Source organism: Bombina bombina, chromosome 6, assembly GCF_027579735.1.
Source record: "Bombina bombina isolate aBomBom1 chromosome 6, aBomBom1.pri, whole genome shotgun sequence".
Taxonomy (NCBI): Eukaryota; Metazoa; Chordata; class Amphibia; order Anura; family Bombinatoridae; genus Bombina; species Bombina bombina.
The window spans coordinates 717,114,871-717,140,062 of record NC_069504.1 but is presented as its reverse complement, the minus strand read 5'-3'; the positions used below and the strand labels follow the sequence as shown (position 1 = coordinate 717,140,062).

Genomic DNA, 25,192 nt, shown 5'->3' with positions numbered 1-25,192 from the left:
AAAAGTTTGTTATTTTAAATGGCACCGGAGTGTGCTGTTTTTCTATCTCAGGCAGTATTTGGAAGAAAAAACTGCCTGCGTTTTTTTTCTATGATCTTAGCAGGCGTAACTAAGATCCACTGGCTGTTCTCGACATTCTGAGGAGTGAGGTAACTTCAGAAACTGGGAATAGCATGCAGGGTCTTTCGCAAATGAGGTATGTACAGTACATTATTTTCTGGGACCTCTGAGGAAATCTTTTCAAAGGTTCTCTGTTATTGGTCGTAGAGATTCATCTCCTACCTCTCTTTTTCAGATCGACAATATACTCTCATATTCCATTACATCTACTGATACTGTTTCAGTACTGGTTTGGCTATCTGCTATATGTGGATGAGTGTCTTTCGGTAAGTATGTTTTCATTACTTAAGACACTCTCGGCTATGGTTTGGCACTTTATGTATTAATATAAAGTTTTAAATATATGTATTGTACTAATATTTGCCATGAGTCAGGTTTATGTATATTTCCTTTTGCAGACTATCAGTTTCAAAATTGGGGAAACATATTTAGGAAGTTATTTTCTCTTGTAAGATGTATCGAGTCCACGGATTCATCCTTACTTGTGGGATATTCTCCTTCCCTACAGGAAGTGGCAAAGAGAGCACCCACAGCAGAGCTGTCTATATAGCTCCTCCCTTAGCTCCACCCCCAGTCATTCTCTTTGCCTATTTTAAGTACTAGAAAGGGCAGAGCGAGTGTGGTGACAAAAATGTTAGTTTTTTTATTTCTCAAGCAAAAGTTTGTTATTTTAAATGGTACCGGTGTGTACTTTTTACTCTCTGGCAGAAAAGGGATGAAGATTTCTGCAAGGAGGATGATGATCTTAGCACTTTGTAATTAAGATCCACTGCTGTTCTCACAAGGGCTGAAGAGTACAGGAAAACTTCAGTTGGGGGAACGGTTTGCATGCTAAGCTGCATATGAGGTAGGTTCAGTCTATATTTTTCTAGACAGACTGTGTTAATTCTAGAAAAGGCTGGCAATATTCCCATGAGGGAAGGGTAAGCTGTATTCAGACACTTGGATAGGAATTTCAGCTTGCATGAAGGGCTCATTAGTTACTGGTGACACTGTTAGGAAAAAACCTTTTTGTTTATTCAGTAAATGATGCAATTATAAAGTTTTTTTGAAGGGACTAAAGGGGTCATTGTGGCTTGTTTTTTGTTTTTTTTAAGCCACATGGTTAATTAAGAGACACTCTGGTGTTTTTCTGATAGGCCTCAAAGCATCGAGTGAAGTGGGAGGGGCCTATTTTCGCGCCTCCGTTGCGCAGTTTCTTTTCCTCAGAGACATCTAACTGCTTCTCCAGAGGTTCCTGCTGTGTTTGAGGGCTGTAAAAGAAGTTTTTTCCCCCACAACTCGTTCTGAAGGGCAGGTAGGAGCCACAGCAGAGCTGTGGCAAGGTGCTGAAAGTCTTTTTTACCGGTTTTGACAATTTTTCAATCCGGTTTTGCCATTAAAGGGTTAATTGTTTATTTGCATAGCAGTGCAAAGTTACTAAGGCTTTATGATGCTACTGTAAAAATTTTGTTAAGTTTACTGCTTTTTTACACTGTTTTGCAGAATTTGTGCAGCTTTTTTCTCTTAAAGGCACAGTACCGTTTTAATTCTAAGTGTTATTTACTTTGATTACAGTGTTTTCCCAGCTTGCTTGTTACATTACTAGCCTGTCTAACATGTCTGACACCAAGGAAAATCCTTGTTCAATATGTTTGGAAGCCATTGTGGAACCCCCTCTTAGAATGTGTCCCAATTGTACTGATATGTCTATAAACTATAAAGAACATATATTAGCACTTAAAAATAGAGCAATAGATGATTCTCAGTCAGAAGTAAATGAGGGTTCGCCATCTACCTCTCCCCAAGTGTCACAACCAGTAACGCCCGCACAAGTGACGCCAAGTACCTCTAGTGCGTCAAATTCTTTTACTTTAAAAGACATGGCAACAGTTATGAATACAACCCTCACAGAGGTTTCATCTAAACTGCCTGGTTTACAAGGAAAGCGGGACAGCTCTGGGTTTAGGAAAAATGCTGAGCCGTCTGATGCTTTAGTAGCCGTATTTGATATGCCCTCACAATGCTCTGAAGTAGGGGTGAGGGATTTGTTATCTGAGGGAGAAATTTCTGATTCAGGAAAGACGCTTCCTCAGACAGATTCTGATATGACGGCCTTTAAATTTAAGCTTGAACACCTCCGCTTATTGCTCAGGGAGGTATTAGCGACTCTAGATGATTGTGACCCTATAGTGGTTCCAGAGAAATTGTGTAAAATGGATAAATACTTAGAGGTTCCCGTTTACACTGATGTTTTTCCAGTGCCTAAGAGGATTGTGAATATTATTACTAAGGAGTGGGATAGACCAGGTATTCCGTTTACTCCCCCTCCTGTTTTTAAGAAAATGTTTCCCATATCTGACACCATGCGGGACTCGTGGCAGACAGTTCCTAAGGTGGAGGGAGCTATTTCTACTCTGTCTAAGCGTACAACTATACCTATCGAAGACAGTTGTGCTTTCAAAGATCCTATGGATAAAAAATTAGAGGGTCTCCTGAAGAAAATTTTTGTTCATCAGGGTTTTTCTCTCCAAACTATTGCGTGCATTGTTCCTGTAACTACTGCAGCTGCTTTCTGGTTTGAGGCTCTAGAAGAGGCTCTTCAGATGGAGACTCCATTAGAGGAGATTATGGACAGAATTAAGGCCCTTAAATTGGCTAATTCTTTTATTACAGATGCCACATTTCAACTGGCTAAATTAGCGGCAAAGAATTCAGGTTTTGCCATTTTAGCACGCAGGGCGTTATGGCTTAAGTCCTGGTCTGCTGATGTGTCATCTAAATCTAAACTTTTGAACATCCCTTTCAAAGGAAAGACCCTATTCGGGCCTGAACTGAAAGAGATTATTTCAGACATCACTGGAGGGAAAGGTCATGCCCTCCCTCAGGATAGATCAAATAAGATGAGGACCAAACAAAATAATTTTCGTTCCTTTCGGAACTTTAAGAGTGGTCCCGCTTCAGCTTGCTCTGCTGCAAAGCAAGAGGGGAATTTTGCTCAATCCAAGTCAGTCTGGAGACCTAACCAGGCTTGGAACAAGGGTAAACAGGCCAAGAAGCCTGCAGCTGCCTCTAAGACAGCATGAAGGGGTAGCCCCCGATCCGGGACCGGATCTGGTAGGGGGCAGACTCTCTCTCTTCGCTCAGGCTTGGGCAAGAGATGTTCACGATCCCTGGGCTTTAGAAATTGTGTCCCAGGTATATCTTCTGGAATTCAAAGACTCCCTTCCAAGGGGGAGATTTCAGATTTCTCGATTGTCTGTAAACCAGACAAAGAGAGAGGCGTTCTTACTCTGTGTAGAAGACCTACATACCATGGGGGTGATCCGCGCCGTGCCCGAAAGAGGAACAGGGGCTAGGGTTTTACTCAAACCTGTTTGTGGTTCCCAAAAAAGAGGGAACTTTCAGACCAATCTTGGATCTCAAAATTCTAAACAAGTTCCTCAAAGTTCCATCATTCAAGATGGAGACTATTCGGACTATTCTACCTCTGATCCAGGAGGGTCAATATATGACTACCCGTGGACTTAAAGGATGCGTGTCTACACATCCCTATTCACAGAAACCATCATCAATTTCTCAGTTTCGCCTTTCTAAACAGGCATTACCAGTTTGTGGCCCTTCCCTTCGGGTTGGCCACGGCTCCCAGAATTTTCACAAAGGTGCTAGGGTCCCTTCTGGCAGTTCTACGACCACGGGGCATAGCAGTGGCGCCTTATCTAGACGACATCTTAATTCAGGCGTCGACTTTCCAGCTAGCCAAGTCTCACACGGACATCGTGTTGGCTTTTCTGAGATCTCACGGGTGGAAGTTGAACATAAAAAAGACTTCTCTCTTCCCTCTTACAAGAGTTTCCTTTCTAGGAACTCTGATAGATTCGGTAGAAATGAAAATATTTCTGACAGAGGTCAGAAAATCAAAACTCTTAACCATTTGCCGAGCTCTTCATTCCATTCCTCGGCCATCAGTGGCTCAGTGTATGGAGGTAATCGGACTCATGGTAGCGGCAATGGACATAGTTCCTTTTGCCCGCCTACACCTCAGACCACTGCAACTATGCATGCTCAAACAGTGGAATGGGGATTATGCAGATTTATCTCCTCAACTGCATCTGGACCAGGAGACCAGAGATTCTCTTCTCTGGTGGTTGTCTCAGGACCACCTGTCTCAGGGAATATACTTCTGCAGGCCAGAGTGGCTCATTGTAACGACAGATGCCAGCCTGCTAGGCTGGGGTGCAGTCTGGAACTCCCTGAAAGCACAGGGCTTATGCTCTCGGGAGGAATCTCTTCTTCCGATAAACATTCTAGAACTGAGAGCGATATTCAATGCGCTTCAGGCGTGGCCTGGGCTTGCTGCGGCCAAATTCATCAGGTTTCAGTCGGACAACATCGCGTCTGTAGCTTATATCAATCAACAAGGAGTTCTCTAGCGATGATGGAGGTAACCAAATCACTCTTGCCATCTCTCGGCAATCCACATCCAAGGAGTAGAGAACTGGGAGGCGGATTTCCTAAGTCATCAGACTTTTCATCCGGGGGAGTGGGAACTCCATCTGGAGGTATTTGCCCAGCTGATTCAGCTATGGGGCACACCAGAATTGGATCTGATGGCGTCCCGTCAGAATGCCAAACTTCCTTGTTACGGGTCCAGGTCCCGGGATCCCAAGGCGGTACTGATAGATGCTCTAGCAATGCCTTGGTCCTTCAATCTGGCCTATGTATTTCCACCGTTTGCTCTCCTCTCACGTCTGGTTGCCAGAATCAAGCAGGAGAGAGCTTCGGTGATTCTGATAGCACCTGCGTGGCCACGCAGGACTTGGTATGCAGACCTAGTCGACATGTCCTCGGTTCCACCGTGGACTCTGCCAATGAGGCGGGACCTTCTAATCCAAGGTCCGTTCACGCATCCAAATCTAATTTCTCTGCGTCTGACTGCTTGGAGATTGAATGCCTGATTCTATCAAAGCGTGGTTTCTCTGAGTCAGTCATTGATACCCTGATTCAGGCTAAAAAGCCTGTCACCAGGAAGATCTATCATAAGATTTGGCGCAAATATCTTTATTGGTGTGAATCCAAAGGTTACTCGTGGAGTAAGATTAGGATTCCTAGAATATTGTCTTTTCTCCAAGAAGGTTTGGAGAAGGGATTATCAGCTAGTTCCCTAAAAGGGCAAATATCTGCTTTGTCTATTCTACTACACAAACGTCTGGCAGATGTCCCAGATGTTCAAGCATTTAGTCAGGCTTTGGTCAGAATTAAGCCTGTATTTAAGCCTGTTGCTCAGCCTTGGAGCCTAAACTTAGTCCTTAAAGTTCTTCAAAGGGTTCCGTTTGAACCTATATTAAGCTTCTATCTTGGAAAGTTTTGTTTTTAGTAGCTATCTCTTCGGCTCGAAGAGTTTCTGAGCTATCTGCTTTACAATGTGATTCCCCTTACCTTGTTTTCCATGCAGATAAGGTGGTTTTGCGTACCAAACCTGGTTTTCTTCCTAAGGTTGTTTCTAATAAGAATATCAATCAAGAGATTGTTGTTCCTTCTCTGTGTCCTAATCCTTCATCAAAGAAGGAACGTCTGTTACACAATCTTGATGTGGTTCGTGCTTTAAAGTTCTACTTACAAGCAACTAAAGATTTCCGTCAAACATCTTCATTGTTTGTTGTTTGTTCTGGTAAACTGAGAGTTCAAAGGGCTACGGCTACCTCTCTTTCCTTTTGGCTGAAAAGCATCATCCGTTTGGCCTATGAGACTGCTGGACAGCAGCCTCCTGAAAGAATTACTGCTCATTCTACTAGAGCTGTGGCTTCCACATGGGCTTTTAAAAATGAGGCTTCTGTTGAACAGATTTGTAAGACGGCGACTTGGTCTTCGCTTCATACTTTTTCAAAATTTTACAAATTCAATAGTTTTGCTTCTTCGGAGGCTATTTTTGGGAAAAAGGTTCGACAAGCAGTGGTGCCTTCCGTTTAAGGTCCCTGTCTTGTCCCTCCCTTCATCCGTGTCATAAAGCTTTGGTATTGGTATCCCACAAGTAAGGATGAATCCGTGGACTCGATACATCTTACAAGAGAAAACATAATTTATGCTTACCTGATAAATTTATTTCTCTTGTGATGTATCGTGTCCACGGCCCGCCCTGTTTTTTAAGACAGGCATATATATTTTTATTTTAAAACTTTGTCACCACTGCACCCTATAATTTCTCCTTTTTCTTCCTAGCCTTCGGTCGAATGACTGGGGGGTGGAGCTAAGGGAGGAGCTATATAGACAGCTCTGCTGTGGGTGCTCTCTTTGCCACTTCCTGTAGGGATGGAGAATATCCCACAAGTAAGGATGAATCCGTGGACTTGATACATCACAAGAGAAATAAATTTATCAGGTAAGCATAAATTATGTTTTTTCTTACCTGGGGTATAGTCTTTTCTTCAAATTGACAGTTTTTCATTAAATTTTCGCAGGAAAATTAGGCTCAACAGGTTGCAAAATTCTGATATTTATTGCGTCATTCTTGGCGCGATAATTTTTGTATGCGCGAAGGTACGTTCGGTGACGCTTGGCGCCAAAAAAATTCATTTTGCGCTGTTGCTCATTCTTGGTGCCAAATAATTTAATTATTTAAACCCCACTTCCTATATGCCTCTTGCCTTTTTTATGCTCAGAGGGCTATGCTCTTTGTATTTTTTTCCCATTCCTGAAACTGCCATATAAGGAAATTGATAATTTTGCTTTATATGTTGTTTTTTTCTCTTAAATTTGCAAGATGTCTCAATCTGATCCTGTCTCAGAAACAACTGTTGGAACCCTGCTGCCTGATAACAGTTCTACCAAAGCTAAGTGTATCTGTTTTAAGTTAGCGGAGATTATATCTCCAGTTGTAGTATGTAATAGTTATCATGATAAGCTTTTACATGCAGAGAATGTATCCATCAGTACTAGTACAATGCCTGTTGTTCCTTCAACCTTTAATGTACATGATATTCCTGTGAATATAAAAGATTTTATTGCTGATGCAATTCAGAAGGCTTTGTCTGCTATTACGCCTTCTAATAAGCGTAAAAGATCTTTTAAAACTTATCATAAGGTTAATGAAATTTCAAATGACCGACAAAATACTGAATTATTCTCCTCCGATGAGGATCTATCTGGTTCAGAAGATTCTACCTCAGATTGACACTGACAAATCTACTTATCTCTTTAAGATGGAGTATATTCATTCCTTGTTGAAAGAAGTTAATTACTTTGGATATTGAGGAAACTAGTCCTCTTGGTACTAGTAAACATTTAAATTCTGTTTATAAACCTCCTGTGGTCACTCCAGAGATTTTTTTTTAGTTCCTGGTGCTATTTCTGATTTGATTTCAAAGGAATTGAATAGGCCTGGTGGTACTTTTATTCCTCCTAGGTTTAAAAAGTTGTATCCTTTGCCAGCAGTTAGATTAGAGTTTTGGGAAAAAATCCCCAAAGTTGATGGGGCTATTTCTACTCTTGCCAAACGTACTACTATTCCTATGGAAGTTAGTACTTCTTTTAAGGACCCTTTAGGAAACTTGAATCTTATCTAAGGAAAGCTTATTTATTTTCTGGCTAGATTCTTAGGCCTGCTATATCCATGGCTGATGTTGCAGCTGCATCAACTTTTTGGTTGGAAAGCTTAGCACAACAGGAAACAGATTCTGATTGGTCTAGCATGGTTTGCTTACTTGAACATGCTAATCATTTTATTTGTGATTCTATTTTTGATATACTCAATATTGATGTTAAATCTGTTTTTAGCTAGAAGAGCTTTGTGGCTCAAATATTGGAATGCTTACATGGTATCTAAGTCTAGATTACTATCTTTCTTTCCAAGGTAACAATTTATTTGGTTCTCAGTTGGATTCAATTATTTAAACTGTCACTTGGAGGAAGGGAGTTTTTTTACCTCAGGATAAAAGATCTAAGGGTAAATCTAAAACTTCTAATCGTTTTTGTTCTTTTCGACAGAATAAGGAACAGAAAGCCAATCCTTCCCCCAAAGATTCTGGTTCCAATTGGAAACCTTCTTTAAGTTGGAATAAATCCAAGCCTTTTAAGAAACCAAAGTCATCCCCCAAGTCCGCATGAAGGTGCGGCCCTCATTCCAGCTCAGCTGGTGGGTGGCAGGTTAAAAATTTTCCAAAAACATTTGGGCAGACTCTGTCCAAAATCAATGGATTCAGAGTATTGTCTCTCAAGGGTATCGAAAAGGTTTCAGAGTAAGACCTCCTGTGAGAAGATTTTTTTTCTCACACGTTACAGCAAATCCAGTGAAGGCTCAAGTGTGTTTCAGATTTAGAGCTTTCAGGGATGATCATACCAGTTCCGTTTCAGGAACAGGGTCTGGGGTTTTATTCAAATTTATTCATTGTCCCAAAAAAAGAAAATTCATTCAGGCCAGTTCGGGATCTGAAAATTTTGAATCGTTTTGTAAGAGTGCCAACTTTCAAAATGGTGACTATAAAGACTATTCTGCCTTTTGTTCAGCTAGGTCATTATATGTCCACGATAGACTTACAGGATGCATAGCTTCATATTCCGATTCATCCAGACCACTATCGGTTTCTGAGATTATCGTTTCTAGACGAGCATTACCAATTTTTCGGTCTTCCATTTGTCCTAGCGACAGCTCCAAGAATCTTTTCAAAGGTTCTCGGTGCCCTACTCTCTGTAATCAGAGAACAGGGTATTGTGGCGTTTCCTTAATTGGACTATATCTTGGTACTAGCTCAGTCTTTACATTCTGCCGAATCTCACACAAATCAACTAGTGTTTCTTCAAAGACATGGTTGGCGGATCAATTTACCAAAAAGTTCCTTGATTCCTCAGACAAGGGTCACCTTTTTAGGTTTAAAGATAGATTCAGTGTCAATGACTCTAACAGACAAGAGACAAATAAAATTGGTTTCAGCTTGTTGAAACCTTCAGTCTCAATCATTCCCTTCAGTGGCTAAGTGCATGAAAGTTTTAGGTCTTATGACTGCAGCATCGGACGCGATCGTTTTCATATGAGACCTCTTCAGCTTTGTATGCTGAATCAATGGTGCAGGTATTATACAAGGATATCACAATTAATATCCTTAAATCACAATGTTCGACTCTCTAACTTGGTGGTTAGATCACCATCGTATAGCTCAAGGGGCCTGTTTTGTTCGTCCAACCTGGACTGTAATCACAACAGATGCAAGTCTTTCAGGTTGGGGAGCTGTCTGGGGATCTCTGACAGCACAAGGGGTTTGGGAATCTCAAGAGGTGAGGTTACCAGTCAATATTTTAGAACTCCGTGCTATTTTCAGGGCTCTTCAGTTTTGGTCTCTGTTGAAGAGAGAACCATTCATTTGTTTTCAGACAGACAATATCACAACTGTGGCATATGTCAATCATCAGGGTGGGACTCACAGTCCCCTAGCTATGAAAGAAGTATCTTGGATACTTTCTTGGGCGGAATCCAGCTCTTGTCTAATTTCTGCGGTACATATCCCAGGTGTAGACAATTGGGAAGCGGATTATCTCAGCCGTCAGACTTTGCATCCGAGGGAGTGGTCTCTCCATCCAGATGTGTTTTATCAGATTGTTCAGATGTGGGGTCTTCCAGAAATAGATCTGATGGCTTCTCATCTAAACAAGAAATTTCCCAGGTACTTGTCCAGGGATCCTCAGGCGGAGTCGGTGGATGCGTTAGCAGTTCCTTAGTTTTACCAACCTGCTTATATCTTCCCACCTCTAGTTCTTCTTCCAATAGTGGTCTCCAAGATCATCATGGAACAATAGTTTGTGTTTCTGGTAGCACCAGCATGGTCTCACAGGTTTTGGTATGCGGATCTTGTCCGGATGTCCAGTTGCCAACCTTAGCCACTTCCTTTAAGTCCAGACCTTCTGTCTCAAGGTCAGTTTTCTTTCATGTAATTGGCAAGAGTCCATGAGCTAGTGACGTATGGGATATACAATCCTACCAGGAGGGGCAAAGTTTCCCAAACCTCAAAATGCCTATAAATACACCCCTCACCACACCCGCAAATTAGTTTTACAAACTTTGCCTCCTATGGAGGTGGTGAAGTAAGTTTGTGCTATGATTTCTACGTTGACATGCGCTTCTCAGCTTTTTTGAAGCCCGATTCCTCAGAGTACAGCCAATGTCAGAGGGACGTGAAGAGTATCACCTTTTGAATGCAATGATTTTCCTAACGGGGGTCTATTTCATAGGTTCTCTGTTATCGGTCGTAGAGATTGATCTCCTACCTCCCTTTTCAGATCGACGATATACTCTCATATACCATTACCTCTACTGATAACTGTTTCAGTACTGGTTTGGCTATCTGCTATATGTGGATGGGTGTCTTTTTTGGTATGTATGTTTTTTTAATTACTTAAGACACCCCAGCTATGGTCTGGCACTTTATGCATTTATATAAAGTTCTAAATATATGTATTGTACTTATATTTGCCTTGAGTCAGGTTCATGTATTTCCTTGTGCAGACTGCCAGTTTCATATTTGGGAACTAAACATATTAAGAAATATTTTTTTCTTACCTGGGGTTTAGTCTTTTTTTTCAAATTGACTTTTTTCTTACAAACTGCGGGCAGCATTAGGCCTGCGGGTGCACCAAATGCTAGACTTTATTGCGTCATTCTTGGCTCAATTTTTTTTGGCGCGTAAAGTACGTCCGTTGATGCAAGTTCGTCATTTCCGGCGTCGTAGTTGACGCGAAGCCTTACACACGGTTGCGTCATTAGTGACGCAAGTGTGTCATTTCCGGATATTAGTCATTTGTTTTATACCGCATTGCTGTTTGCCTCTTGCCTTTTTCTATGTCAGAGGGCTATGCTGTTTGCATTTTTTTCCCCATTCCTGAAACTGTCATATAAGGAAATTGATAATTTTGCTTTATATGTTTTTTCTTTTACATTTTGCAAGATGTCTCAATCTGATCCTGCCTCAGAAGTATCTGTTGGAACTTTGCTGCCTGACATCGGTTCTACCAAAGCTAAGTGCATTTGTTGTAAGATTGTGGAAATTATATCTCCGAATGTCATTTGTAATAGTTGTCATGATAAACTTTTACATGCAGAGAATGTATCCATCAGTAATAGTACATTGCCAGTTGCAGTTCCTTCAACTTCTAATGTACATGATATACCTATGAATTTTAAATAATTTATTACTGATTCTATTCAGAAGGCCTTGTCTGCATTCCTGCCTTCTAATAAACGTAAAAGGTCTTTTAAAACTTCTCATAAAGTTGATGAAATTTCAAATGACCGACAACATAATGATTTAGCCTCCTCTGATGAGGATCTATCTGATTCAGAAGATCCCTCCTCAGATATTGACACTGACAAATCTACTTATTTGTTTAAAATAGAGTATATTCGTTCTTTTGTTAAAAGAAGTGTTAATTACTTTGGATATTGAGGAAGCTAGTCCTCTTGACATTAAGACTAGTAAACATTTAAATGCTGTTTTTAAACCTCCTGTGGTTACTCCAGAGGTTTTTCCTATTCCTGATGCTATTTCTGATATGATTTCTAAGGAATGGAATAAGCCGGGTACTCCTTTTATTCCTTCTTCAAGGTTTAAAAAATTGTATCCTTTACCAGCAATTTCTATAGAGTTTTGGGAAAAGATCCTCAAAGTTGATGGGGCTATTTCTACTCTTGCTAAACGTACCACTATTCCTATGGAAGATAGTACTTCTTTTAAAGATCCTTTAGATAGGAAACTTGAATCCTATCTAAGGAAAGCCTATATATATTCAGGTCATCTTCTCAGGCCTGCAATTTCTTTGGCTGATGTTGTGGCTGCATCAACTTTTTGGTTGGAGAATTTAGCGCAACAAGAATTGAATTCTGACATATCTAGCATTGTTTGTTTACTGCAACATGCTAATTTTATTTGTGATGCCATTTTTGATATTATCAAAATTGATGTTAGATCCATGTCTTTAGCTATTTTAGTTAGAAGAGCTTTATGGCTTAAATCTTGGAATGCTGATATGATATCTAAGTCTAGATTATTATCTCTTTCTTTCCAAGGTAATAATTTATTTGGTTCTCTGTTGGATTCTATTATTTCAACTGTTACTGGAGGAAAGGGGTTTTTCCTCAAATTGGAATAAATCCAAGCCTTTTAAAAAACCAAAGTCAGCCCCTAAGTCCGCATGAAGGTGCGGCCCTCATTCCAGTTCAGCTGGTAGGGGGCAGATTAAGGTTTTTCAAGGATTTTTGGATAAATTCTGTCCAAAATAAATGGATTCAGAGCATTGTCTCTCAAGGGTATCAAATAGGATTCAGAGTCAGACCTTCTGTGAGATTTTTTCTCACGTATCCCAGCAAATCCAGTAAAAGCTCAGGCTTTTCTGAAGTGTGTTTTAGACCTGGAGTCTTCAAGGGTAATCATGCTGGTTCCTTTTCAGGAACAAGGTCTGGGGTTTTATTCAAATCTATTCATTGTCCCAAAGAAGGAAAATTCATTTAGACCAGTTCTGGATCTGAAAATTTTGAATCGTTATGTAAGAGTACCAACTTTCAAGATGGTGACTATAAAGACTATTCTGCCTTTTGTTCAGCAAGGACATTATATGTCTACAATAGACTTGCAGGATGCATACCTTCATATTCCGATTCATCCAGAACATTTTCAGTTCCTGAGATTCTCTTTTCTAGACGAGCATTACCAATTTGTTGCTCTTCCATTTGGCCTAGCAACAGCTCCAAGAATCTTTTCAAAGGTTTTAGGTGCCCTACTCTCTGTAATCAGAGAGCAGGGTATTGCGGTGTTTCCTTATTTGGACGATATCTTGGTACTAGCTCAGTCTTTACGTTCTGCAGAATCTCACACAAATCAACTAGTGTTGTTTCTTCAAAGCCATGGTTGGAGGATCAATTTACCAAAATGTTTCTTGATTCCTCAGACAAGGGTCACCTTTTTAGGTTTCCAGATAGATTCAGTGTCCATGACTCTGTCTCTAACAGACAATAGACGTTTGAAATTGGTTGCAGCCTGTCTGCACCTTCAGTCTGTCATTCCCTTCAGTGGCTATGTGAATGGAAGTTTTAGGCCTCATGACTGCAGCATCGGACGCGATTCCTTTTGCTCATTTTCACATGAGACCTCTCCAGCTTTGTATGCTGAATCAATGGTGCAGGGATTATACAAAGATATCAGTTAATATCCTTAAATCCCAATGTTCGACACTCTCTGATGTGGTGGTTAAATCACCAGCGTTTAGTTCAAGGGGCTTCCTTTGTTCGGCCAACCTGGACTGTGATCACTACAGACGCAAGTCTTTCAGGATGGGGAGCTGTTTGGGGATCTCTGACAGCACAAGGGGTTTGGAAATCTCAAGAGGCAAGATTACCAATCAATATTTTAGAACTCCGTGCAATTCTCAGAGCTCTTCAGTTTTGGCCTCTGTTGAAGAGAGAACCGTTCATTTGCTTTCAGACAGACAATATCACAACTGTGGCATATGTCAATCATCAGGGTGGGACTCACAGTCCCCAAGCTATGAAAGAAGTATCTTGGATACTTGCTTGGGCGGAATCCAGCTCCTGTCTAATCTCTGCAGTGCATATCCCAGGTGTAGACAATTGGGAGGTGGATTATCTCAGCCGTCAGACTTTACATCCAGGGGCGTGGTCTCTCCATCCAGATGTGTTTTCTCAGATTGTTCAGATGTGGGGTCTTCCAGAGATAGATCTCATGGCCTCTCATCTAAACAAGAAACTTTCCAGATACCTGTACAGGTCCAGGGATGTTCAGGTGGAAGCAGTGGATGCACTGACACTTCCTTGGTGTTATCATCCTGCTTAAATTTTCCTGCCTCTATTTCTTCTTCCAAGAGTGATATCCAAAATCATCATGGAACAATCGTTTGTTGCTGGTGTCTCCAGCATGGCCACACAGGTTTTAGTATGCGGATCTTGTTCGGATGTCCAGTTGCCAACCTTGGCCACTTCCGTTAAGGCCAGACCTTCTGTCTCAAGGTCCGTTTTTCTATCAGGATCTCAAATCATTAAATTTGAAGGTATGGAAATTGAACGCTTAGTACTAAGTCATTCTCTGACTCAGTGATTAATACTATGTTACAAGCTCGTAAATCTGTCTCTAGAAAGATTTATTATCGCGTTTGGAAGACCTACATTTCATGGTGTTCTTTTCATAAATTCTCTTGGCATTCTTTTAGAATTCCTAGAATTTTACAGTTTCTTCAGGATGGTTTGGATAAGGGTTTGTCTGCAAGTTCCTTGAAGGGACAAATCTCTGCTCTTTCAGTTTTATTTCACAGAAAGATTGCTAAACTTCCTGATATTCACTGTTTTGTACAGGCTTTAGTTCGTATTAAGCCCGTCATTAAATCAATTTCTCCTCCTTGGAGTCTTAATTTGGTTTTGAAGGCATTACAGGCTCCTCCGTTTGAGCCTATGCATTCTTTGGACATTAAATTGCTTTCTTGGAAAGTGTTGTTCCTTTTGGCCATCTCTTCTGCTAGAAAAGTTTCTGAGCTATCTGCTCTTTCTTGTGAATCTCCTTTTCTGATTTTTCATCAGGATAAGGTGGTTTTGCGGACTTCATTTAAATTTTTAGCTAAAGTTGTGAATTATAACAACATTAGTAGAGAAATTGTTGTCCCTTCCTTGTGTCCTAATCCTAAGAATTCTTTGGAGAGATCCTTACATTCTTTGGATGTGGTGAGAGATTTGAAATATGTTGAAGCTACTAAAGATTTCAGGAAGACTTTTAGTCTGTTTGTTATATTTTCTGGTCCTAGGAAAGGTCAGAAGGCATCTTTTATTTCCTTGGCTTCTTGGTTAAAGCTTTTGATTCATCAAGCTTATTTGGAGTCGGGTCTGGCCCGCCTCAGAAAATTACAGCTCATTCTATTAGATCAGTCTCCACTTCGTGGGCTTTTAAGAATGAAGCTTCAGTTGATCAGATTTGCAAAGCAGCAACTTGGTCCTCTTTGCATACATTTACTAAATTCTACCATTTTGATGTATTTGCTTCTTCAGAATCAGTCTTTGGTAGAAAAGTTCTTCAGGCAGCTGTTTCAGTTTGATTCTTCTGCTGATGTTTTAAGTTTTTCTTTTCATTATGAGAATAACTTTTATTTTGGGTTGTGGATTATTTTTTCTGTGGACAATGGCTGTTATTATTTGTATCCCTCCCTCTCTAGTGACTCTTGAGTGGAGTTCCACATCTTGGGTATTGATATCCCATACGTCACTAGCTCATGGACTCTTGCCAATTACATGAAATAAAACATAATTTATGTAAGAATTTACCTGATAAATTCATTTCTTTCATATTGGCAAGAGTCCATGAGGCCCACCCTTTTTATGGTGGTTATGATTTTTTTGTATAAAGCACAATTATTTCCAAATTCCTTTGTTGATGCTTTTTACGCTTTTCTTTATCACCCCACTTCTTGGTTATTCGTTAAACTGAATTGTGGGTGTGATGAGGGGTGTATTTATAGGCATTTTGAGGTTTGGGAAACTTTGCCCCTCCTGGTAGGATTGTATATCCCATACGTCACTAGCTCATGGACTCTTGCCAATATGAAAGAAATTAATTTATTAGGTAAATTATTACATAAATTATGTTTTTCCATCAAGATCTCAAATCGTTTAGTTTGAAGGTATGGAAGATTTATTATCGAGTTTGGAAGACTTATATTTCATGGTGTTCTTCTCATAAATTCTCCTGGCATTCTTTTAGAATTCCTAGAATTTTACAGTTTCTTCAGGGTGGTTTGGATAAAGGTTTGTCTGCAAGTTCTTTTGAAGGGACAAAGCTCTGCTCTTTTATTTCACAGAAAGATTGCTAAGCTTCCTGATATTCACTGTTTTGTGCTGGCTTCGTTCCAGCAGCGGGAGGCTGAGGGTTTGCTCCCGTATGGGGGCTTCTACTACGTGTATCCGATATGGATGCTGAGTTTTTTTGGAGACTTCTTCCCTTGGGAAGTGTGCTTTTTTTGCCCACGACTGTGTAGGGGGTCTCTTACCCGAGCACAATGTTTATCCTGACTCACGGTAGCATGCCGTTTGTAGCAGTGGTATAACCGGGGACTTTATTCCTCATTGGTCCTCTCTTCTTTTCCAGTAGTCTGGGACTCTTGTCTTCGGTCTTTTGACTAGCCTTTGGGCTGGGACAGTTCTGGAGGGAAGGCAGGGTTGACTGTTTTTTTTTTTTTGCTGTTGGTCCTTTCCTTTGAGGGAGGATTTTGGATGTCCTCCTCCTTTTCTACTGGTGTCTGGTGCCAGAAGGGGGTGCTCCTTGGAGCCACTATTCGGAGGACTGTAAGCCCTTAGAGGTTTGCAGTTGGAACCATCTACTGCTATTTGCTCGGTGATGGTGTAACCAGTTACAGCTAATTGCTTTTGTCTGGATTCTAACAAGCTTTAAAGCTCCTTTTGGAGGTTTGAGTTAGCAATAGGGTCAGCCTTCCTTTTGGAGGCTGGTCTTTGAGTTCCTGTTCAGGCGGTTTGAGTTTCTCTTGGAGAGCTCTTTTCTAACTGCTGAGATAGTTATCCTGTTTTCTGCTGTCTCTGCCAATCTAGCCTCCAGTTCTAGATATGTTATGGGGCATCGGGAGTCTCATGATTTTCCTGGAGTAACTTAGGGTATGGTATGGGATTAGGGAAATGAGGGGTTCCTCGAGTCCTTTTTGGGACGTTTCCCTGTGTATGGATCCTTTCTTCTTTGGTCTTTGTCTTCCAGGGAGCTTGTCTCCCTGGGCGTTGACTTTGTAAGACAACCATGGGTTATTCTCTAGGTGTGGAGTGGGAAAAGTTCCTTTGGATTTTCCTGGACTCTGGTTCCCTTTTGGGGGCAGATGCAGTCCTTATCTTTGTCCGGGTACCTTCTTGGGAGTTGTGACATGTGGGGTGGACGCCTCGGAGATTGTTTGGGCATGACAGACTCTAGGTCTGAGTGGTCTCTAGTTCGGCTTTGCCGGTGGTGTAACTGATGTACAGTTACCTGGGCTCGGGTTTTCTTTCATGTCGTTTGTAGTTAAATGTTTGGGTGTTGAGTAATTCAGGCTGTGGTGCCTTTCGAACGGGCCACCTTTTGTACCCACCCGTTGTTTGCATTCAGTGTCCTCTAGCTTGGGTATTGTTTTCCCAAAAGTAATGAATGCAGCTGTGGACTCTTCCCTTTTTAAGAAGAAAAACATAAACTATGCTTACCTGATAATTTTATTTTCTTCTTAAGGGAATAGTCCACAGCTCCCGTCCGTGTTTTTAAAGCGGCTGTAATTTTTTGTTCTTCTGGCACCTTTTTTCACCCTGATATTTCTCCTACTGTTCCTTGTTCCCTTGGCAGAATGACTGGGGGGATAAGGGAAGTGGGGGAGGTATTTAAGCCTTTGGCTGGGGTGTCTTTGCCTCCTCCTGGTGGCCAGGTTCTGAATTCCCAAAAGTAATGAATGCAGCTGTGGACTCTTCCCTTCAGAAGAAAATGAAATTATCAGGTAAGCATAATTTGTTTTTTTATTTTTTTATTTTCTTCAGTTTGAGTACCCCCTTACCTTTCCATCTCCCTGATCCCTCCCCCTTCTAACTAGCTTCTGCCATCTTAGATACTGGCAGCTGTCTGCCGGTACCTAGTTTTCTATAAAAAAAAAAAAATATATTTACTAAAATAAAAAAAATGTAATAAAATTCTGTAGTGTAGCTGCCCCCTCTCATTTACCCCACCTCCCCCTCTTGGATCGTTTCCCCTACCCTCTATTCCTCCTATCCACTCTACAACCCCCCCCCCACCCTCTGTTTCCCCTCCTACCCCCATTTATTTTTGCCGTAGTGTAGCTGTCCCACTCGTTCACTTACCGCCCATCCGCCTCCCTGCTAACCCTATCACACCTCCAACGATCAACACCACCGCTCCCTGATGCAGAGAGGGACAAAGAATGTCGCTCTCTGCATCGGTCACTTTGCAAATCTATTTTTCTCCAACATAGGTGTGTCCGGTCCACGGCGTCATCCTTACTTGTGGGATATTCTCTTCCCCAACAGGAAATGGCAAAGAGCCCAGCAAAGCTGGTCACATGATCCCTCCTAGGCTCCGCCTACCCCAGTCATTCTCTTTGCCGTTGTACAGGCAACATCTCCACGGAGATGGCTTAGAGTTTTTTAGTGTTTAACTGTAGTTTTTATTATTCAATCAAGAGTTTGTTATTTTAAAATAGTGCTGGTATGTACTATTTACTCAGAAACAGAAAAGAGATGAAGATTTCTGTTTGTATGAGGAAAATGATTTTAGCACCGTAACTAAAATCCATGGCTGTTCCACACAGGACTGTTGAGAGCAATTAACTTCAGTTGGGGGAACAGTGTGCAGTCTCTTACTGCTTGAGGTATGACACATTCTAACAAGACGATGTAATGCTGGAAGCTGTCATTTTCCCTATGGGATCCGGTAAGCCATTTTTATTAAGATAGTAAATAAGGGCTTCACAAGGGCTTATTAAGACTGTAGACTTTTTCTGGGCTAAATCGATTCATTATTAACACATATTTAGCCTTGAGGAATCATTTATTCTGGGTATTTTGATATGATTATATCGGCAGGCACTGTTTTTGACACCTTATTCTTTAGGGGCTTTCCCTAATCATAGTCAGCCTCATTTTCGCGCCGGTATGGCGCACTTGTTTTTGAGGACAGCATGGCATGCAGCTGCATGTGTGTGGAGCTCTGATACATAGAAAAGTCTTTCTGAAGGCATCATTTGGTATCGTATTCCCCTTTGGGCTTGGTTGGGTCTCAGCAAAGCAGATTCCAGGGACTGTAAAGGGGTTAAATATAAAAACGGCTCCGGTTCCGTTATTTTAAGGGTTAAAGCTTCCAAATTTGGTGTGCAATACTTTTAAGGCTTTAAGACACTGTGGTGAAATTTTGGTGAATTTTGAACAATTCCTTCATACTTTTTCGCAATTGCAGTAATAAAGTGTGTTTAGTTTAAAATTTAAAGTGACAGTAACGGTTTTATTTTAAAACGTTTTTTGTGCTTTGTTATCAAGTTTATGCCTGTTTAACATGTCTGAACTACCAGATAGATTGTGTTCTGACTGTGGGGAAACCAAGGTTCCTTCTCATTTAACTATATGTATTTTATGTCATAAAAAAATTTAGTAAAAATGATGCCCAAGATGATTCCTCAAGTGAGGGGAGTAAGCATGGTACTGCATCATCCCCTACTTCGTCTACACCAGTCTTGCCCATACAGGAGGCCCCTAGTACATCTAGTGCGCCAATACTCCTTACTATGCAACATTTAACGGCTGTAATGGATAATTCTATCAAAAACATTTTAGCCAATATGCCCACTTATCAGCGAAAGCGCGACTGCTCTGTTTTAGAAAATTCTGTAGAGCATGAGAACGCTGATGATATGGTTTCTGAAGGGCCCCTACACCAGTCTGAGGGGGCCAGGGAGGTTTTGTCTGAGGGAGAAATTTCAGATTCAGGAAACATTTCTCAACAAGCTGAACCTGATGTGATTAATTTTAAATTTAAGTTGGAACATCTCCGCGCTCTGCTTAAGGAGGTGTTATCCAATTTGGATGATTGTGATTATCTGGTCATTCCAGAACCACTATGTAAAATGGAAAAGTTCTTAGAGGCCCCGGGGCCCCCCGAAGCTTTTCCTATATCCAAGCGGGTGGCGTACATTGTTAGTAAAGAATGGGACAGGCCCGGTATACCTTTAGTACCTCCCCCCATATTTATAAAATTGTTTTCCTATAGTCGACCCCAGAAAGGACTGATGGCAGACAGTCCCCAAGGTCGAGGGGGCGGTTTCTACTCTACACAAGCGCGCCACTATACCCATAGAAGATAGTTGTGCTTTCCAAGATCCTATGGATAAAAAATTAGAAGGTCTGCTAAAGATGTTTGTTCAGCAAGGTTCCCTTCTACAACCAATTGCATGCATTGTCCCTGTCACTGCAGCCGCGTGTTTCTAGTTTGATGAGCTAGGAAAGGCGATTATTAGTAATTCTTCTTCTTATGAGGAGATTATGGACAGAATTCGTGCTCTTAAATTGGCTAATTCTTTCACCCTAAACGCCACCTTGCAATTGGCTAGGTTAGCGGCGAAAAAATTCTGGGTTTGCTATTGTGGCGCAGAGCGCTTTGGTTAAAATCTTGGGCAGCGGATGCGTCTTCCAAGAACAAATTGCTTGACATTCCTTTCAAGGGGAAAACACTCTTTGGCCCTGACTTGAAAGAGATTATCTCTGATATCACTGGGGGCAAGGGCCACGCCCTTCCTCAGGATAGGTCTTTTCAAGACCAAAAATAAACCTAAGTTTCGTCCCTTTCGCAGAAACGGATCAGCCCCAAGGGCTACGTCCTCTAAGCAGGAAGGTAATACTTCTCAAGCCAATCCAGCCTGGAGACCTATGCAAGGCTGGAACAAAGGAAAGCAGGCCAGGAAACCTGCCACTGCTACCAAGACAGCATGAAATGCGGGCCCCCGATCCGGGACCGGATCTGGTGGGGGGCAGACTCTCTCTCTTCGCTCAGGCTGGGGCAAGAGATGTTCTGGATCCTTGGGCGCTAGAAATAGTCTCCCAAGGTTATTCTCTGGAGTTCAAGGGGCTTCCTCCAAGGGGGAGGTTCCACAGGTCTCAGTTGTCTTCAGACCACATAAGAAGACAGGCATTCTTACATTGGGTAGAAGACCTGCTAAAAATGGGAGTGATTCATCCTGTTCCATTAGGAGAACAAGGGATGGGGTTCTACTCCAATCTGTTCATAGTTCCCAAAAAAGAGGGAACGTTCAGACCAATCTTAGATCTCAAGATCTTGAACAAGTTTCTCAAGGTTCCATCGTTCAAGATGGAAACCATTCGAACACTTCTTCCTTCCATCCAGGAAGGTCAATTCATGACCAAGGTGGATTTCAAGGATGCGTATCTACATATTCCTATCCACAAGGAACATCATCGGTTCCTAAGGTTTGCATTCCTGGACAAGCATTTCCAGTTCGTGGCGTTTTCTTTCGGATTAGCCACTGCTCCTAGGATTTTCTCATAGGTACTAGGGTCCCTTCTGGCGGTGCTAAGACCAAGGGGCATTGCTGTAGTACCTTACTTGGACGACATTCTGATCGAGCGTCGTCCCTTCCTCAAGTAAAGGCTCACACGGACATTGTCCTGGCCTTTCTCAGATCTCACGGATGGAAAGTGAACGTGGAAAAGAGTTCTCTATCTCCGTCAACGAGGGTTCCCTTCTTGGGAACTATAATAGACTCCTTAGAAATGAGGATTTTTCTGACAGAAGCCAGAAAAACAAAACTTCTAGACTCTTGTCGGATACTTCATTCCGTTCCTCTTCCTTCCATAGCGCAGTGCATGGAAGTGATAGGTTTGATGGTAGCGGCAATGGACATAGTTCCTTTTGTGCGCATTCATCTAAGACCATTACAACTGTTCATGCTCAGTCAGTGGAATGGGGACTATTCAGACTTGTCTCCGAAGATACAAGTAAATCAGAGGACCAGAGACTCATTCCGTTGGTGGCTGTCCCTGGACAACCTGTCACAAGGGATGACCTTCCGCAGACCAGAGTGGGTCATTGTCACGACCGACGCCAGTCTGATGGGCTGGGGCGCGGTCTGGGGATCCCTGAAAGCTCAGGGTCTTTGGTCTCGGGTAGAATCTCTTCTACCGATAAATATTCTGGAACTGAGAGCGATATTCAATGCTCTCAAAGCTTGGCCTCAGCTAGCGAGGGCCAAGTTCATACATCAACCATCAGGGGGGAACAAGGAGTTCCCTAGCGATGGAAGAAGTGACCAAAATCATTCTATGGGCGGAGTCTCACTCCTGCCACCTGTCTGCTATCCACATCCCAGGAGTGGAAAATTGGGAAGCGGATTTTCTGAGTCGTCAGACATTGCATCCGGGGGAGTGGGAACTCCATCCGGAAATCTTTGCCCAAGTCACTCAACCGTGGGGCATTCCAGACATGGATCTGATGGCCTCTCGTCAGAACTTCAGAGTTCCTTACTACGGGTACAGATCCAGGGATCCCAAGGCGGCTCTAGTGGATGCACTAGTAGCACCTTGGACCTTCAAACTAGCTTATGTGTTCCCGCCGTTTCCTCTCATCCCCAGGCTGGTAGCCAGGATCAATCAGGAGAGGGCGTCGGTGATTTTGATAGCTCCTGCGTGGCCACGCAGGACTTGGTATGCAGATCTGGTGAATATGTCATCGGCTCCACCATGGAAGCTACCTTTGAGACGAGACCTTCTTGTTCTAGGTCCGTTCGACCCACTCCAGCTGACTGCTTGGAGATTGAACGCTTGATCTTATCAAAGCGAGGGTTCTCAGATTCTGTTATTAATACTCTTGTTCAGGCCTGAAAGCCTGTAACCAGAAAAATTACCACATAATTTGGTATATCTGTTGGTGTGAATCTGCAGGATTCCCTTGGGACAAGGTTAAGATTCCTAAGAGTCTATCCTTCCTTCGAGAAGGATTGGAAAAAGGATTATCTGCAAGTTCCTTGATGGGACAGATTTCTGCCTTGTCTGTGTTACTTCACAAAAAGCTGGCAGCTGTGCCAGATGTTCTAGCCTTTGTTCAGGCTCTGGTTAGAATCAAGCCTGTTTACAAAATTTTGACTCCTCCTTGGAGTCTCAACCTAGTTCTTTCAGTTCTTCAGGGGGTTCCGTTTGAACCCTTACATTCCGTTGATATTAAGTTATTATCTTGGAAAGTTTTGTTTTTGGTTGCAATTTCTTCTGCTAGAAGAGTTTCAGAATTATCTGCTCTGCAGTGTTCTTCTCCTTATCTGGAGTTCCATGCAGATAAGGTGGTTTTGCGTACTAAACCTGGTTTTCTTCCAAAAGTTGTTTCTAACAAAAACATTAACCAGGAGATAGTTGTGCCTTCTTTGTGTCCTAATCCAGTTTCAAAGAAGGAACGTTTGTTGCACAACTTGGATGTAGTTCGTGCTCTCAAATTTTACTTAGCAGCTACTAAGGATTTCAGACAAACTTTGTCTTTGTTTGTTGTTTATTCTGGTAAACGGAGAGGTCAAAAAGCAACTTCTACCTCTCTCTCCTTCTGGATTAAAAGCATTATCCGATTGGCTTATGAGACTGCCGGACGGCAGCCTCCTGAAAGAATCACAGCTCACTCCACTAGGGCTGTGGCTTCCACATGGGCCTTCAAGAACGAGGCTTCTGTTGATCAGATATGTAAGGCAGCGACTTGGTCTTCACTGCACACTTTTTCTAAATTTTACAAATTTGATACTTTTGCTTCTTCTGAGGCTATTTTTGGGAGAAAGGTTTTGCAAGCCGTGGTGCCTTCCATTTAGGTGACCTGATTTGCTCCCTCCCTTCATCCGTGTCCTAAAGCTTTGGTATTGGTTCCCACAAGTAAGGATGACGCCGTGGACCGGACACACCTATGTTGGAGAAAACAGAATTTATGTTTACCTGATAAATTACTTTCTCCAACGGTGTGTCCGGTCCACGGCCCGCCCTGGTTTTTTTAATCAGGTCTGATAATTTATTTTCTTTAACTACAGTCACCACGGTAACATATGGTTTCTCCTATGCAAATATTCCTCCTTAACGTCGGTCGAATGACTGGGGTAGGCGGAGCCTAGGAGGGATCATGTGACCAGCTTTGCTGGGCTCTTTGCCATTTCCTGTTGGGGAAGAGAATATCCCACAAGTAAGGATGACGCCGTGGACCGGACACACCGTTGGAGAAAGTAATTTATCAGGTAAACATAAATTCTGTTTTGCACTGCCCCACTTGTGGGGCATGCAGAAATAGCACATCGCATTATAAATATAACAAAGTTAAAGGATCTCCACAGAAAGCTTGCATGTTTAGCACCCGTGTGGGCACTTAATCATAGATTACATCCTCAGATTATACTCTCTAATGTGCAATATCCCCTTCCTTCTGATTATATCTGCCATAATGTCATAGAAATTTACCATTGAATGGCCAGGGGGCAGACAGGGACGCGTCCAGCAGGGATATTCCAAAGTAAATTTATATGATGATATGGAAGATATAATCAGCAAGGAAAGACATATTGCACATTACCTGTTTGCCTGCATCTATATACAATAGACCTGTTTCACCTTTTTATTGTCCCTTTAAGCAACAACTGGCAAATCACAATTATGCCTCAATATGTGATGTTACACATCTGTACATACGTACTACCCAATATTAAAAAAACATTTGCCGAAACTATGTATCAACAACATAGCTGCTTAAAAGAAAAAAGTGCAAATTGGATACAGAGTTCAACAAATAACTATCAAGTAACATGTTTATTCATATAAAGATGTTGTAACAGCTAAAATGCATGGGAAAAAATAAAACCCAAATTCACATAACTAGTTGTTAATTATATATGTTCTCATACTTGTATACTTTTATTTTAATTTTCTAATGTAATTGAATTTAGAATTATTTAATACACTTCCCACAATCCCTCGGTACTGAATTTACCGGCACTGCAGAGAAACAGCTGTGACTGCTACTCTGTCCTGCTCAGTGACATGCTGCCTCTAAAGGGTTGATTTATCAAGCTGCAGCGGACAGGGACGCACATACGCACCCCTGTCCGCCGCAGCTCACCTCTGGCCGAGCACAGCCAATCACACGCGGGCAGGAGCTGTTAATCTCCCCAGTTGGATGAGACCGGGAGATTGAAATTCCTCACCTAAGAGGTGGCACAAGGTTAGGGAAGCAGCGGTCTAATGACAGCTGCTTGTGAGAACCTGCAGTCATAGGAGGTTGGAGGCTGGCGAAAGCCTTTTATAAATCGACCCCCAAGTAATCCATTACTGCAGAGAGACCTATGGAGCAATGCATCTGCTCCACCCACCTCTTTCTGTAGAAGTCTGTGCAGCCTATTCAGAGTAATAAACCTTTAACTAGATGTAAACCATATTCTTTTTTCTTTTTTAAATCAAACTTGCTCTATCCATGCAGCCAGCCCACTTATTTTCTACTTGTATTTTCTACTTGTCACATAAGTGGGTGAGGTTATTATCACACTCTAAGAGACAATAAAGCCAAAAATA

The 25,192-nt window shown here is 41.9% G+C and overlaps 1 protein-coding gene across 1 annotated transcript in view; it reads left to right on the top strand.

Moving 5' to 3' along the window:
• The window catches only part of ATP13A1 (ATPase 13A1), a gene marked incomplete in the record, with an annotated part of 348,893 nt that overhangs the window by 191,617 nt on the left and 132,084 nt on the right, over positions 1-25,192 (top strand).